Raw genomic sequence first — 13143 nt, forward strand, 5'->3', positions numbered from 1 at the left:
GTTTTGCACAGATTTACATTGAACTTCGACAAATTTGGTGTGGTTTTGTTTCAAGATCCGATTTTAACGATTGGCTTTCCTGATCGGCATTTTCCTTCCTTCTATCTCAAACACAAAGTTGCCATTGTGTTTTAATGATGGGCGATACCGAGTTGAGCAAAAAGCCGATTACGGTAAAAAAAAAATTCCAAGTTGAGCAGAAACGCTTTCTGGACATAAAAAATGAACATCCGAGTTGAGCAGAAACGATTTTTGTACATAAAAAATGAACATCCGAGTTGAGCAGAAACGATTTTTTAACATTAAAAATGAACGTCCGAGTTGAGCAAAAAGCCGATTACGGTAAAAAAAAAAAAAAAAAAAACATCCGAGTTGAGCATGAACGCTTTTTCCACATAAAAAATCAATGTCAGAGATGCCACAAACTCATTATTAATTTAATAATTAAATTTAAAAAAAAATTTTATTTTTTAAGTTTTTAGTTTAGTTTTTTTTTTTTTAGAAAAATTACTTTCAGTTATTATTTCAGTTTTTAGTTTAGATTTTTTTAGAAAAATTACTTAATAATTATATATGATATATGATTATTAATTATATGAATAAGTAATGATTTTGACGCATCTCTGACATAGATTTTGCCCAACTCGGATGTTTTTTTTTTACCGTTATCGGTTTTATGCTCAACTCGGACGTTCATTTTTTATGTTAAAAAATCGTTTCTGCTCAACTCGGATGTTCATTTTTTTATGTCCAAAAATCGTTTCTGCTCAACTCGGATGTTCATTTTTTATGTCAGAAAAGAGTTTCTGCTCAACTCGGACAATTTTTTGCAATTTTCTGCTCAACTCGGCTAGCCCCTTAATGATGCAATATGCTAATTTACTTGGAATTTTTTTTTCGGTGAACTGCACATTTACAATACGTACAAATAAAACTGACCTATCAGACCGAAATACATACATTGGGAAATTCGACTTTCATATGCAATATAAATTTGATTTGAAGTTGATTTGAAACAACCGATAACTTTGAATGTCACGAGACAAATGATAATTTAAGAATATAATAAAGCGTTTATTATGATTAGTCATTGAGAATCCATTAATAAGTTATCAATGTACCTAGTGTTGATCATTTGATGAAAATAAACAACGTGAAAGTCAATTTACTTTCAATTCCACGCAATAATCTTATACACAATTATGTAGATAGATTTGTAATAGAATGTATTAAGTTTTTTGTTGTTATCAGAATGATTTTTATATGTCACAGCTAAATTATTATCAGTTTTGATGAATGAAATATTAAAATATGCTCGAACATGCACTTTCGATCAAAATATGCTCTAAGGAATGAAATATGCACAATATGCATGCAAAATGCATTTGCATGACTATCCGAGCTCTAGTTATAACTCAAGTTTTTTAGGCTACATTTCATTTTGAAAAAAAAGGGATCCTTGTTAAAATTTGAACATTATAACCCTACTTTTCTAACGAACGAGAAAGGAATGAATTGTACAGTAGAATCCTGTTATAACGACTCCGCTTATAGTGTCCGTCCGGGTTTTGCGACGAAAACTCGATGGCTTGATTTGTCTCCAGACAGACTTATACACTTACATATATCCTTTTGCTTAGTACGTCTTCCGGGTATAACGACGAAAACTTGACGGTCCCTTAAAAGTCGCTATAAGCGGATTCTACTGTAGTAGGTAAAGTCAACCTTTTCTCTTTATTAAATAGCTGCCACAAAAAAGTTGGGAAATTAATTAAAAATTCAAAATACCAAGAAAAATATTATACGGAAGTCGCTATCGCTGTCCTTTTTAGGATCAACCTTACGGAACGAAAAAATCTGTTTGACATAGATGTTCTTTCCTCTTTGACAAAAAGGACAGAGGAATACAGATAACCGCCAAAAAAAAAAAAAAGGGGTGTGTCCAGCCTACGCACGACAGAAGTGAAACTTCTTCATCACTACTCATTTTTATACACTTGCAGAGCAAAAGGGTATTATAATTTCAGTCAGAAGTTTGCAACGCAGTGAAGGAGACACCTCAGACCCCATAAAGTATATATATTCTTGATCAGCATCACGATCAGAATTCAAATACGTATGTACGTCTGTCTGTCTGTCCGTCTGTCAAAACTAGTCTCTCAGTTTTAAAGCTATCTTGCTGAAACTTTCCCAAAAGGTGTGTAGTTATTGCACGCAGTATATAAGTCGGAACGGGCCGGATCGGCCGACTATAAAGGATAGCTCCCATACGAGGGAATGAAATGAAAAATTCTCACGCCGGTGTTTTTCGTCAGATCTACTTGAATTCTTCAAGATGGCTAACTGTTATTGAATTTCGGATTAAATTTGATCAAAATCGGATAACTCTATCATATAGCTGCCATAGGAGAGATCGAAAATTATATATAGAATTAATGGAAATAAATTGATAACATCGTTGTTTTTTATCCCATGATTTTTTGAATATCAAGTTTTTTAACAACGTTTATATTGAGAAAAAAGTTTCATAAAAATCGGTCATCTATATCTTATAGCTGCCATAGGAAAGATCGAAAAATTTATATCGAAATAATGGAAACAAATTTATAACATCGTTGTTTTTTTATCAGACAAGTATGATTTTTGGAATATAGAGTTTTCTTACGACTCTTGAATTACGAATTAAATTTGATCAAAATCGGACAACTATATCATATAGTCGACATTTGAACAATAGTCGAAAATACGGAAAATGAATAGAAAAATCGTCATAGCTTCGATACTGTTTAGCCTTTTTGTATTTAGTTCGACATATTTGATGACTGCAAGGGTATATAAGCTTCGGCTTGCCGAAGCTAGCTTCCTTTCTTGTTAAAATTGAAATTCTGTAGGAAACCGAATAAAAGCCTTATTATACGCTTCATTTTAGAGGTCTCGAAATGTGCTGGCGACTCTCAAAAGTTAACAAACCGATTGAGAAGAAGAAGAAGACAAATACATATCGATATGTGTTTTCATTTCTAGGTCAAATAAAATGGATAGAAATTATGGTGCCAATTAATATCTGTATGCAACCTGTTCGATTTGAATTCCTTTTGACATTCACACCTCTCACCCCTTTTTCAACTGCATCTTTGTGCGAGCGCGCTGAGAGCGAGAAAGGATAGAGGAGGATAGAGACATCGTTCGTCAGCGGTTAGAAAGGGATGGGGATCCTCGCTTTTTCGTGACGGCAATTTTCGTGACGGTAATTTTCGTGACGGTCATGAATCGGTTTTACTCCGTCCCCGAAAATCCATAACGCGCCTAAAGAAGTTTCACTTCAAAAACATTTTCTTTGTATAATAATTGCAGGTTAACATTTTAGTTATTTCTTTATTACAGTTTTATATAAATGTATATAGTAAAAGCAGGTGTCTAAAGTCATCAGGGATTGACCCTCAGAGCGTCAAATGTTGAGTTGGCTGCCATTGGGTTTTTTTCGCTGACATATGACCTACTATTGATGTCAGCTCCTACAGGATCAGTCTGAACCGGTTTTGTGTTTGACGTACTGTGACTTTGTAATCCCTTTTGGGGTGTAGTCTTCTTATAAGATGCATTGGCATGACTAGGACGTTTTTTTTTATTATTCTTTGGTTGAGTCTTTGCGTGAAAACTGGTTTTTTTAGCAAGAGCTTGGGCTTTCGTGTTGCCTTTAGCATTCTTGGGTCTGCCAGTAGTTGTTGCTTCAGATGTTGAGATGGCCTTAAAGAACAAATTTGACGGAGCTGTAGTTGTGATCTTTGTCTGTGAAGCTGGCTTTGATCTCAGAGAAGCTTTCTCGTAGGATACCGAATCTGTTCGAACTGCCTCAGGACTACTCCGTACCAATAGGAAAGAAATAATTAAAAAGTAAGCCAGGACTAGTATCGAACGCATGATGAATCAACAACGCTCCAACGCTCTCTAACCAGAACTGTACTGACTGAAAATACTTAAATCGCACCTTTTATAGAAAGCTAGACTCTTTGAATGAATAGAGTAACTGCAAAAAAACATACTAGCACCTGTTTTCCAAACACAGACATCTTACTCAATGTAGGTATACTTACAAACCAATAATCACAAACGATTCTATTATATAAATGCAGCTTAGTCGACTTGAAAGTTTAGTTCTTTCTTTGCAGCGACCACTGACAACATGAAATTGGTATTCCTTCTCGCTTTCGTCTATATTACGGTGGTAACCACACAAGATGAACATCGCATCAACATGGCACCCGCTGATGCTTATAGAAGTTTTTTTAAAGAGCCGCCAAAAGTTTTAAAGAATATAATTCGGCGACAGCGCGACGTAGAAGTTCCCCATGTGAGCTTCCAGGGATTAGCTTACGCTAACTTGCTTAGTGATGCACTAAATACGACAACTGAGGCGCCAAGAACGTTACCCCCTGTAAATGTGAAAAAGAATATAACTCCATCCTTCAAAAGTGGCAAAAGACTGAACGGAAAGTTTCGAACATTGAGAACTAGGGCTCCAAAACATCACTGATACCCTAATCCGTCTTATAAGTCCTGACAATGCTTTACAAGTTTAATAAAAATTGTCATTGTAATTAAGGTTTTTAAAAACAAAAAAATGTACCCTGTACGTGACACACGCACTCCAAAAAATATGGCCTTTTTAACACCAAAACATATGGATTTTCTGAGTCTCATAAGAGCATCTATTTTTCCTTTTTATTTCAATGCCACTATTGGAATATAGATATTATTATAAATCAAATTTCTGATTCCTTATCTATGATTTTATAGTTGCTACTCAATTAAAGGCTACCGTATAATGCAGTATTTCCCAAAGTGTGGGTCGCGACCCACTGGTGGGTCGCGGTTAGATTTTTGCTGGGTACTAATTGTCATATAGATCTTGCAATTTTTTGTGTAGGTGGGTCGCGGTCCCGAAAAGTTTGGGAAACACTGGTATAATGCATATACTCGTATTCGTATTACAGCATATGTATCAATGCAAAAGTGCGCGCGCATTTATTTGCAAATAAGTGAATAATAAATAAAAAATATATGAATAAATTATGATTTTGACGCATCTCTGACATTGATTTCCTTTGTGCAAAAAGCGTTTTTGCTCAACTCGAATGTTTTTATACCGTTGCAGAGCAAAAGGGTATTATAATTTCAGTCAGAAGTTTGCAACGCAGTGAAGGAGACACCTCAGACCCCATAAAGTATATATATTCTTGATCAGCATCACGAGTAGAATCAGAATACGTCTGTACGTCTGTCCGTCTGTCCGTCTGTCTGTTTCTCTTCAAACTAGTCTCTCAGTTTTAAAGCTATCTTCCTGAAACTTTCCCAAAAGGTGTGTAGTTATTGCACGCAGTATATAAGTCGGAACGACCCGAATCGGCCGACTATATCGGATAGCTCCAATACGAGAGAATGAAATAAAAAATTCTCAGGCCTTTGTTTTTGATCAGATCGACTTGAATTCTTATAGATGGCGTTTTCTAACTACTATTGAATTTCGGATTAAATTTTATCAAAATCGGATAACTCTATCGTATAGCTGCCATAGGAGAGATCAAAAAATATATATAGAATTAATGGAAATAAATTGATAACATCGTTGTTTTTTATCCCATGAGCATGATTTTTTGAATATCAAGTTTTTTAACAACTCTTATATTATAGTTTCATAAAAATCGGACAACTATATCTTATAGCTGTCATAGGAAAGATAGAAAATTCTATATAGAAATAACGGAAGTAAAATTATACCATCGTGGTTTTTCATCAGACAAGTATGATTTTTGAAATATAGAGTTTTCTTACGACTCTTAAATTACGAAATAAATTTGATCAAAATCGGACAACTATATCATATAGCTCCCATATGATCTATTGTCGGAAATATGGAAAATGAATAGAAAAATCGTTATAGCTTCGATGTTGTTTATTTTTTTTTTTTATGCATTTTGTTTGACATATTTGATGACTGCAAGGGTATATAAGCTTCGGCTTGCCGAAGCTAGCTTCCTTTCTTGTTTTTTTTACCGTTATCGGTTTTTTGCTCAATTCGGACGTTCATTTTTTATGTGCAAAAAGCGTTTCTGCTCAACTCGGAAAATTTTTTGCAATTTTCTGCTCAACTCGGCTAGCCCCAAATTTTCGAAACATACAGTGTAAGTCAAATACGATTTTGCGCCCCTTAGATTTGGCACTTGCCCCTTTTGTGATGATATTTACCGATCAATAGGCTAATTGGCCTCAGTTGCGAATAATTTAAAAGAAAACAAGGAAGGAAGCTAGCTTCGGCAAGCCGAAGCTTATATACCCTTGCAGTCATCAAACAAATCGAACAAAATACATAAAGGCTAACAACCTCGAAGCTATGACGACTTTTCTATTAATTTTCCATATTTTCGACTGTTGTTCATATGGCAGCTATATGATATAGTTGTCCGATTTTTATGAAATTTTTTTCTCGGTTCAAGGGTAGTTCATAAAGTCGATGTTGTAAAAATCATGCTCGTGGAATAAAAAACAACAACGTTATGATTATTTTGCCATTATTTCTATATATATTTTTTGATCTTTCCTATGGCAGCTATTTGATAGGGTTATCCGATTTTGATAAAATTTAATCCGAAATTTAATAACCGTTAGAAAACGCCATCTTGAAGAATTCAAGTCGATCTGATCAAAAACAACGGCATAATAATTTTTTATCCTTTATTTTTTTGACCTCTTGTATGGGAGCTATCCGATATAGTCGGCCGATCCGGCTCGTTCCGACTTATATACTGCGTGCAATAACTACACAACTTTTGGAAAAGTTTCAACACGATAGCTTTAAAACTGAGAGACTAGTTTACATAGAAACCGACAGGAGGGCAGACGGACAGACAGACAGACGGACAGACGGACAGACGGACAGACGGACAGACAGACAGACGGACAGACGTACATACATATTTCGATTCAGATGGTGATGCTGATCAAGAATATATATACTTTATGGGGTCTGAGGTGTCTCCTTCACTGCGTTGCAAACTTCTGACTGAAATTATAATACCCTCTGCTCTGCAAGGGTATAACAAGAAAGGAAGCTAGCTTCGGCAAGCCGAAGCTTGTATACCCTTGCAGTCATCAAATATGTCGAATTAAATACATAGAGGCCAAACAACATTGAAGCTATGATGATTTTTCTATTGATTTCCCATATTTTCAACTATTGCTCATTTGGCAGCTATATGATATAGTTGTCCGATTTTGATCAAATTTAATTCATAATTTAAGAGTCGTTAGAAATCTCAATATTCCAAAAATCGTGCTTGTCTGATGAAAAACAACGATGTTATAATTTTACTTCCATTATTTCTATATAGAACTTTCCTATGGCAGCTATATGATAGAGTTGTCCGATTTTGATAACATTTAATCCGAAATTCAATGGTATGTAGTTAGAAAACGCCATCTGGAAGTAATGAAGTCGATCTTATTTCATTCTCTCGTATTGGAGCTATCCGATATAGTCGGCCGATCCGGCCCGTTCCGACTTATATACTGCGTGCAATAACTATACAACTTTTGGAAAAGTTTCAGCGAGATAGCTTTAAAACTGAGAGACTAGTTTACATAGAAACCGACAGGAGGACAGACGCACAGACGTACAGACGTATTTCGATTCAGATCGTGATGCTGATCAAGAAACGTTGCAAACTTTTGACTGAAATTATAATACCCTTTGCTCAGCTACAGATACGATTTTATTTATCCTTCCCCAAATGCAGCTTAAGCCACTAAATAAGCAGACAATTCCCATTAAACCTTCGCCATTACACTTGAGGCTCAATTGCAAATCCTGAATGCAGCAAAAACCAAAAAAAAGTAAGACAGAGTTCCCCAAAAAGAAGAAACCGCTAAATAAGCACCACTGGAGAAAACAAGCAGCATAAAAATTTCATATAAAAAAAAGCTCTTGAAAGTAATAAGACCAGTAAAAAAGGAACATTTTGCCAAGAAACAAAAGCTAATTAAGCCATTGCAAATGTGAATGGTGCGAAGCATGCCAGATATGAAAGCAAATGGAAACGGCCGGAGGAATTAAAGAAAATTGAAAACTAGCAGAGGAAACGTCGAGCAAGAAAGCTCGAGGAAGCTGTTAAATAGCTTAGATGGCGTTGAGCGCGTACGACATGTGTTTGAGATGCAATGGGATGTTGGGTGGCAGCCGGAAGGCTGGAAGAGCCACGATTTGTGTGTAGTCGTGCTCAAGTCGGCTTGCTGCCAGTCAAACAAATCCATTTTAAACCTTAAGCCCTAAGTAAACAAAACACAAGCAGAGCTTCCTCCCTCTCCGAAAGAGGTTTTCTGGGTTTGGGGGCCCAGTTTCTCCGAACAGTTGCATTCAGAGTGTGCATAACAGGCAGGAGCAGCAGGAAATTGAAATGAAATTGTAATACTTATTCCTGAAGTATGTGGGCGGGCTAAGGGGCACCCCGTTGTGTGCGCACGTGAGCATATTTATTTGTGTTTGCAGAAGGGAGAAGGCGTGCGTCTGTACGTGAAAATCACGCTTTGCAACCGCAAAGCGATTCTGGGCGGACAACATTCGATTTGTTTTTTATAACCTGATTGTGTTGTTCAAAGTTATAACAAAAAATGCAATATTCAACTATGTATATTTGTAATCAGCAAAATTATCGCTTGCTTTTGCGCTTTTTCGTACATTTTAAAATAAAGTCCGAATAGATCACGTTGTGCGACACAATAAAATTAACATAGGAAAAACAACTGTATAATTTTGTTTTGTTTGTGTATATTGTTGTTTGTTTTCGTGGTGACTATTGTAAATTTTGTTATATGTTTTCAACCCACTTACGTATATACCATAGTCAAAGTTATTAATACGCAAATATCGTAATATAGAAGCAGCAAAGGGTCCTTCAAAGTTCTTGTCTGCATCAAATAGATTTTTCGATCTTTCCTATGGCAGCTATATGATAACGTTGTCTTATTTTAATGAAATTTTTTCTCAGTTCAAGGGTTATTAGAAAACTCCATATTTTGAAAACCATGCTCGTAATATTAAAAGCAACGATGTTATAATTTTTTTCCTTTATTTATATATATATTTTTCGATCTTTCCTATGACAGCTATATGATAGAGTTATGTGAAAACAAGGCTTTAAAACTGAGAGACTAGTTTACATAGAAACAGACAGACGGACAGGCGGACAGACGTACAGACGTATTTCGAATCAAATCGTGATGCTGATCAAGAATATATATACACTATGGGGTCTGAGGTGTCTGAAGGTGACTGAAATTATAATACCCTTTGCTCTGCAAGGGTATAAAAACGAAAAAATGATAATGTCGTTGTTTTAAATCCCACGAGCATAATTTTTAAAGAGCATGACTTTTAGACGGTGTCAACAAAATGATGCAAATTGCCAGCAACAATGGATTCTTACTTCACAATGTGGATAAAATTATATATAGTTCCACGCCCGCCTAAGGAAGCTGTCGACCCTTTTCATTTTTTATCATTCGCTTCGTTTCTTGCTCAAAGGCACTTTGCGCGAAGGTGTAATTAAAATGCACATAAAGACTTTGAGGATAATGCTCTTACAAGATTTTTGCAAAACTACAAAATGCATTTCATCGGCATGTTAAAAAAAGGAAAGGAGAAGGATCGACAGCGAATATAAGAAAGACTATGAGTTCGCAAATATGATGCTGACGAAATAAAAGTTTGGTTCTGACTCGAACCGAAGTTAGAGTTTGGCAACAGACCAAGTAGAAAGAGGCGGAAAATATGATTTAATAAAGGAAGAGGCTGCTGCAACACCCCCTAATGCCATCACTCCTTTTCGCCATAAAATTGAGTTCAGGGGGTAATTCTGTTAGCGAGTCTAGGCGGAATAGAGAAGTTACTGCGGCTGCCCGGCAGCGCAACTTACAGCCAACTGTCAAGTTCTGCGGCTTGCATAAAATTTAAACAAATTGATGAATAGCTACAGCTTGACGAAGGAAGACGACATTGTAAGGGGCGTGGGTACCCCGGATGATTGAAGTAGAATTGCTTAGCCGTGGGCTCCCCACTACTCCTATTGACTATATTTTTGGGTGAGCACAGCTGCCAAAGTTGCTGAAAATTGTATTAGATAGTACAATATGAACGGAGTTAGTCCAGTTGCGCAAAAAATTGCAATAAATTGTCCGAGTTCCGCAAAAAACGTTTTTGCACATAAAAAATTATTGTCCGAGTTGCGCAGAAACGCTATTTGCACATAAAAAATCAATGATCGAGTTGCGCAAAAAGCCGAAAAAATTAGATGTGAAAACTATACCCATGACTGTCTGAGTATCAGCAAGAAAGTACATATACTCGGGGGTAAGCAATTTAATACGGCATCAGGATAGGAGGTGCATAGTTGGTAAAAATTATAAAGGAGTCCCTTATCAGTTATTTAAGGTTTAAACAAATTTTTAACAAAAAGAGCAATACGTCGAGAACATTCTGTAAACATTTGAATCAATTAGAACCGAATTAATTGAGTTACAACGTTTTAAACGACCGAATTTGTCCGTATTTTGACGTATAAAAATACTTTAAATCCGTTTTCCCTAAAACATTATTTTAAAAGTCGGTGTATGTACATCAGAACTCAAAATATTCTCAACCGATCCTTTTCAAATTTTTAACACAAATTCTCCACATAAATACGCAGGTAATCAGGAAGAATTTTTTTAAATTTTTAATTTTTTCTATTTTTATACCCTTGCAGAGCAAAAGGGTATTATAATTTCAGTCAGAAGTTTGCAACGCAGTGAAGGAGACACCTCAGACCCCATAAAGTATATATATTCTTGATCAGCATCACGAGCAGAATCGAAATCCGTCTGTACGTCTGTCCGTCTGTCCGTCTGTCCGTTTCCGCGCAAACTAGTCTCTCAGTTTTAAAGCTATCGTGCTGAAACTTTCCCAAAAGTTGTGTAGTTGTTGCACGCAGTATATAAGTCGGAACGGGCCGGATCGGCCGACTATATCGGATAGCTCCAATACAAGAGAATGAAATAAAAAATTCCCACTCTGTTGTTTTTGATCAGATCGACTTGAATTCTTCAAGATGGCGTTTTCTAACTGTTATTGAATTTCGGATTAAATTTGAACAAAATCGGATAACTCTATCATATAGCTGCCATAGGAGAGATCGAAAAATATATATAGAATTAATGGAAATAAATTGATAGCATCGTTGTTTTCTATCCCACGAGCTTGATTTTTTGAACATCAAGTTTTTTAACAACCCTTATATTGAGAAAAAAGTTTCATAAAAATCGGACGACTATATCTTATAGCTGCCATAGGAAAGATCGAAAAAACTATATAGATTTGTTTATAAATAAAATGATAACATCGTTGTTTTTCATCAGACAAGTATGATTTTTGGAGTATAGAGTTTTCTTACGACTCTTGAATTACGAATTAAATTTGATCAAAATCGGACAACTATATCATATAGCTCCCATATGATCTATAGTCGAAAATATGGAAAATGCATAGAAAAATCGTCTTAACTTCGATGTTGTTTAACCTTTATGCATTTTGTTCGACATATTTGATGACTGCAAGGGTATATAAGCTTCGGCTTGCCGAAGCTAGCTTCCTTTCTTGTTTAAAAATAAATTAACAGCGATTTTTTAGCTAAAATCCGACTTTTCATTTTCAAGTGGTCCCAAAAATAGACAAAAAAAAATTAAAACACTCTTCCTGATTACCTCGAGAAATTCATTATCTTTACAGCGCATATCACTTTTTTTTTTAAGATGATCCGTTAACGAGTTATGATGTTCACCGCAAAACAATATTTTCTTTAGGTGCTTCGGAAGATTTACAGCCACAGGCTTATTTCTAAATATTTATACCCTTGCAGAGCAAAAGGGTATTATAATTTCAGTCAGAAGTTTTTTTCTATTACTCTTCAAAAGTTTAATATTGGTATGTGCTTTTTTTTTCGTACAGTGGATCATGGACCAACACGTCTATGTGGACATACTTAAAAATGTTATGCTTCCTTATGCACAGTGGGATATGCCCTTAAAAAATGGACACTCCAGCAGGATAACGATGCAAAGCATACCAGCAAATTGGCTAAGAGCTGGTTTAGTCAACAAAACATTTATTTAATGTCGTGCCCAGCACAGTCCCCGGATTAAAATCCGATTAAAAATTTATGGGGGGACATCAAGCGATATGTGGCAAAGAAATCCACGACTTCAAAGCCGCAGCTTTGGCAATTTGTACAGAACGCGTGGGCGCAGATTCCCCTCAAGCGTTGCTTTCTTGCTGCATATTGTTATTTGTATTAAGTTATGTATTTTTAAGATTTGTTGAATTTTTAAATTTCTTTGGTAACACTGCTATTATTATGAACACCATATTTTGTCGTTATTATTTTGTTACTACAGTAGAATCCGCTTATAGCGACTTTCAAGGGACCGACAAGTTTTCGTCGTTATACCCGGAAGACGCACTAAGCAAAAGGATATACAGTAGAATCCTGTTATAACGACACCGCTTATAGTGTCCGTCCGGTTTTTGCGACGATAACTCCATAGCTTGATTGGTCCCTATACAGACTTATACACTTAAATCCTTCTGCTTAGTGCGTCTTCCGGGTATAACGACGAAAAATCGTCGGTCCCTTGAAAGTCGTTATAAGCGGATTCTACTGTAAGTGTATAAGTCTGTCTGGGGACCAATCAAGCCATCGATTTTTCGTCGCAATACCCGGTCGGACACTATAAGCGGAGTCGTTATAACAGGATTCTACTGTATCTATATTTTCGAAAAAAAATGGAGTAATTAAACTGAAACAAATGTTAATATAATTATAAATATATATATTATGTTGATGTAACCCAAATTTGTCCCATTTTTGTATTTATACTAGGATTTTTCTATCTTAAACATTTACATCATAGCACTGCTATTTTTATGAACACAGCTGTATGTATTTATATACAGTAGAATCCTGTTATAACGACTCCGCTTATAGTGTCCGTCCGGTTTTTGCGACCAAAACTCCATGGCTTGATTGGTCCCTATACAGACTTATACACTTAAATCCT

This window comes from Drosophila ficusphila, unplaced genomic scaffold (assembly GCF_018152265.1).
Source record: "Drosophila ficusphila isolate 14025-0441.05 unplaced genomic scaffold, ASM1815226v1 contig_106, whole genome shotgun sequence".
Taxonomy (NCBI): Eukaryota; Metazoa; Arthropoda; class Insecta; order Diptera; family Drosophilidae; genus Drosophila; species Drosophila ficusphila.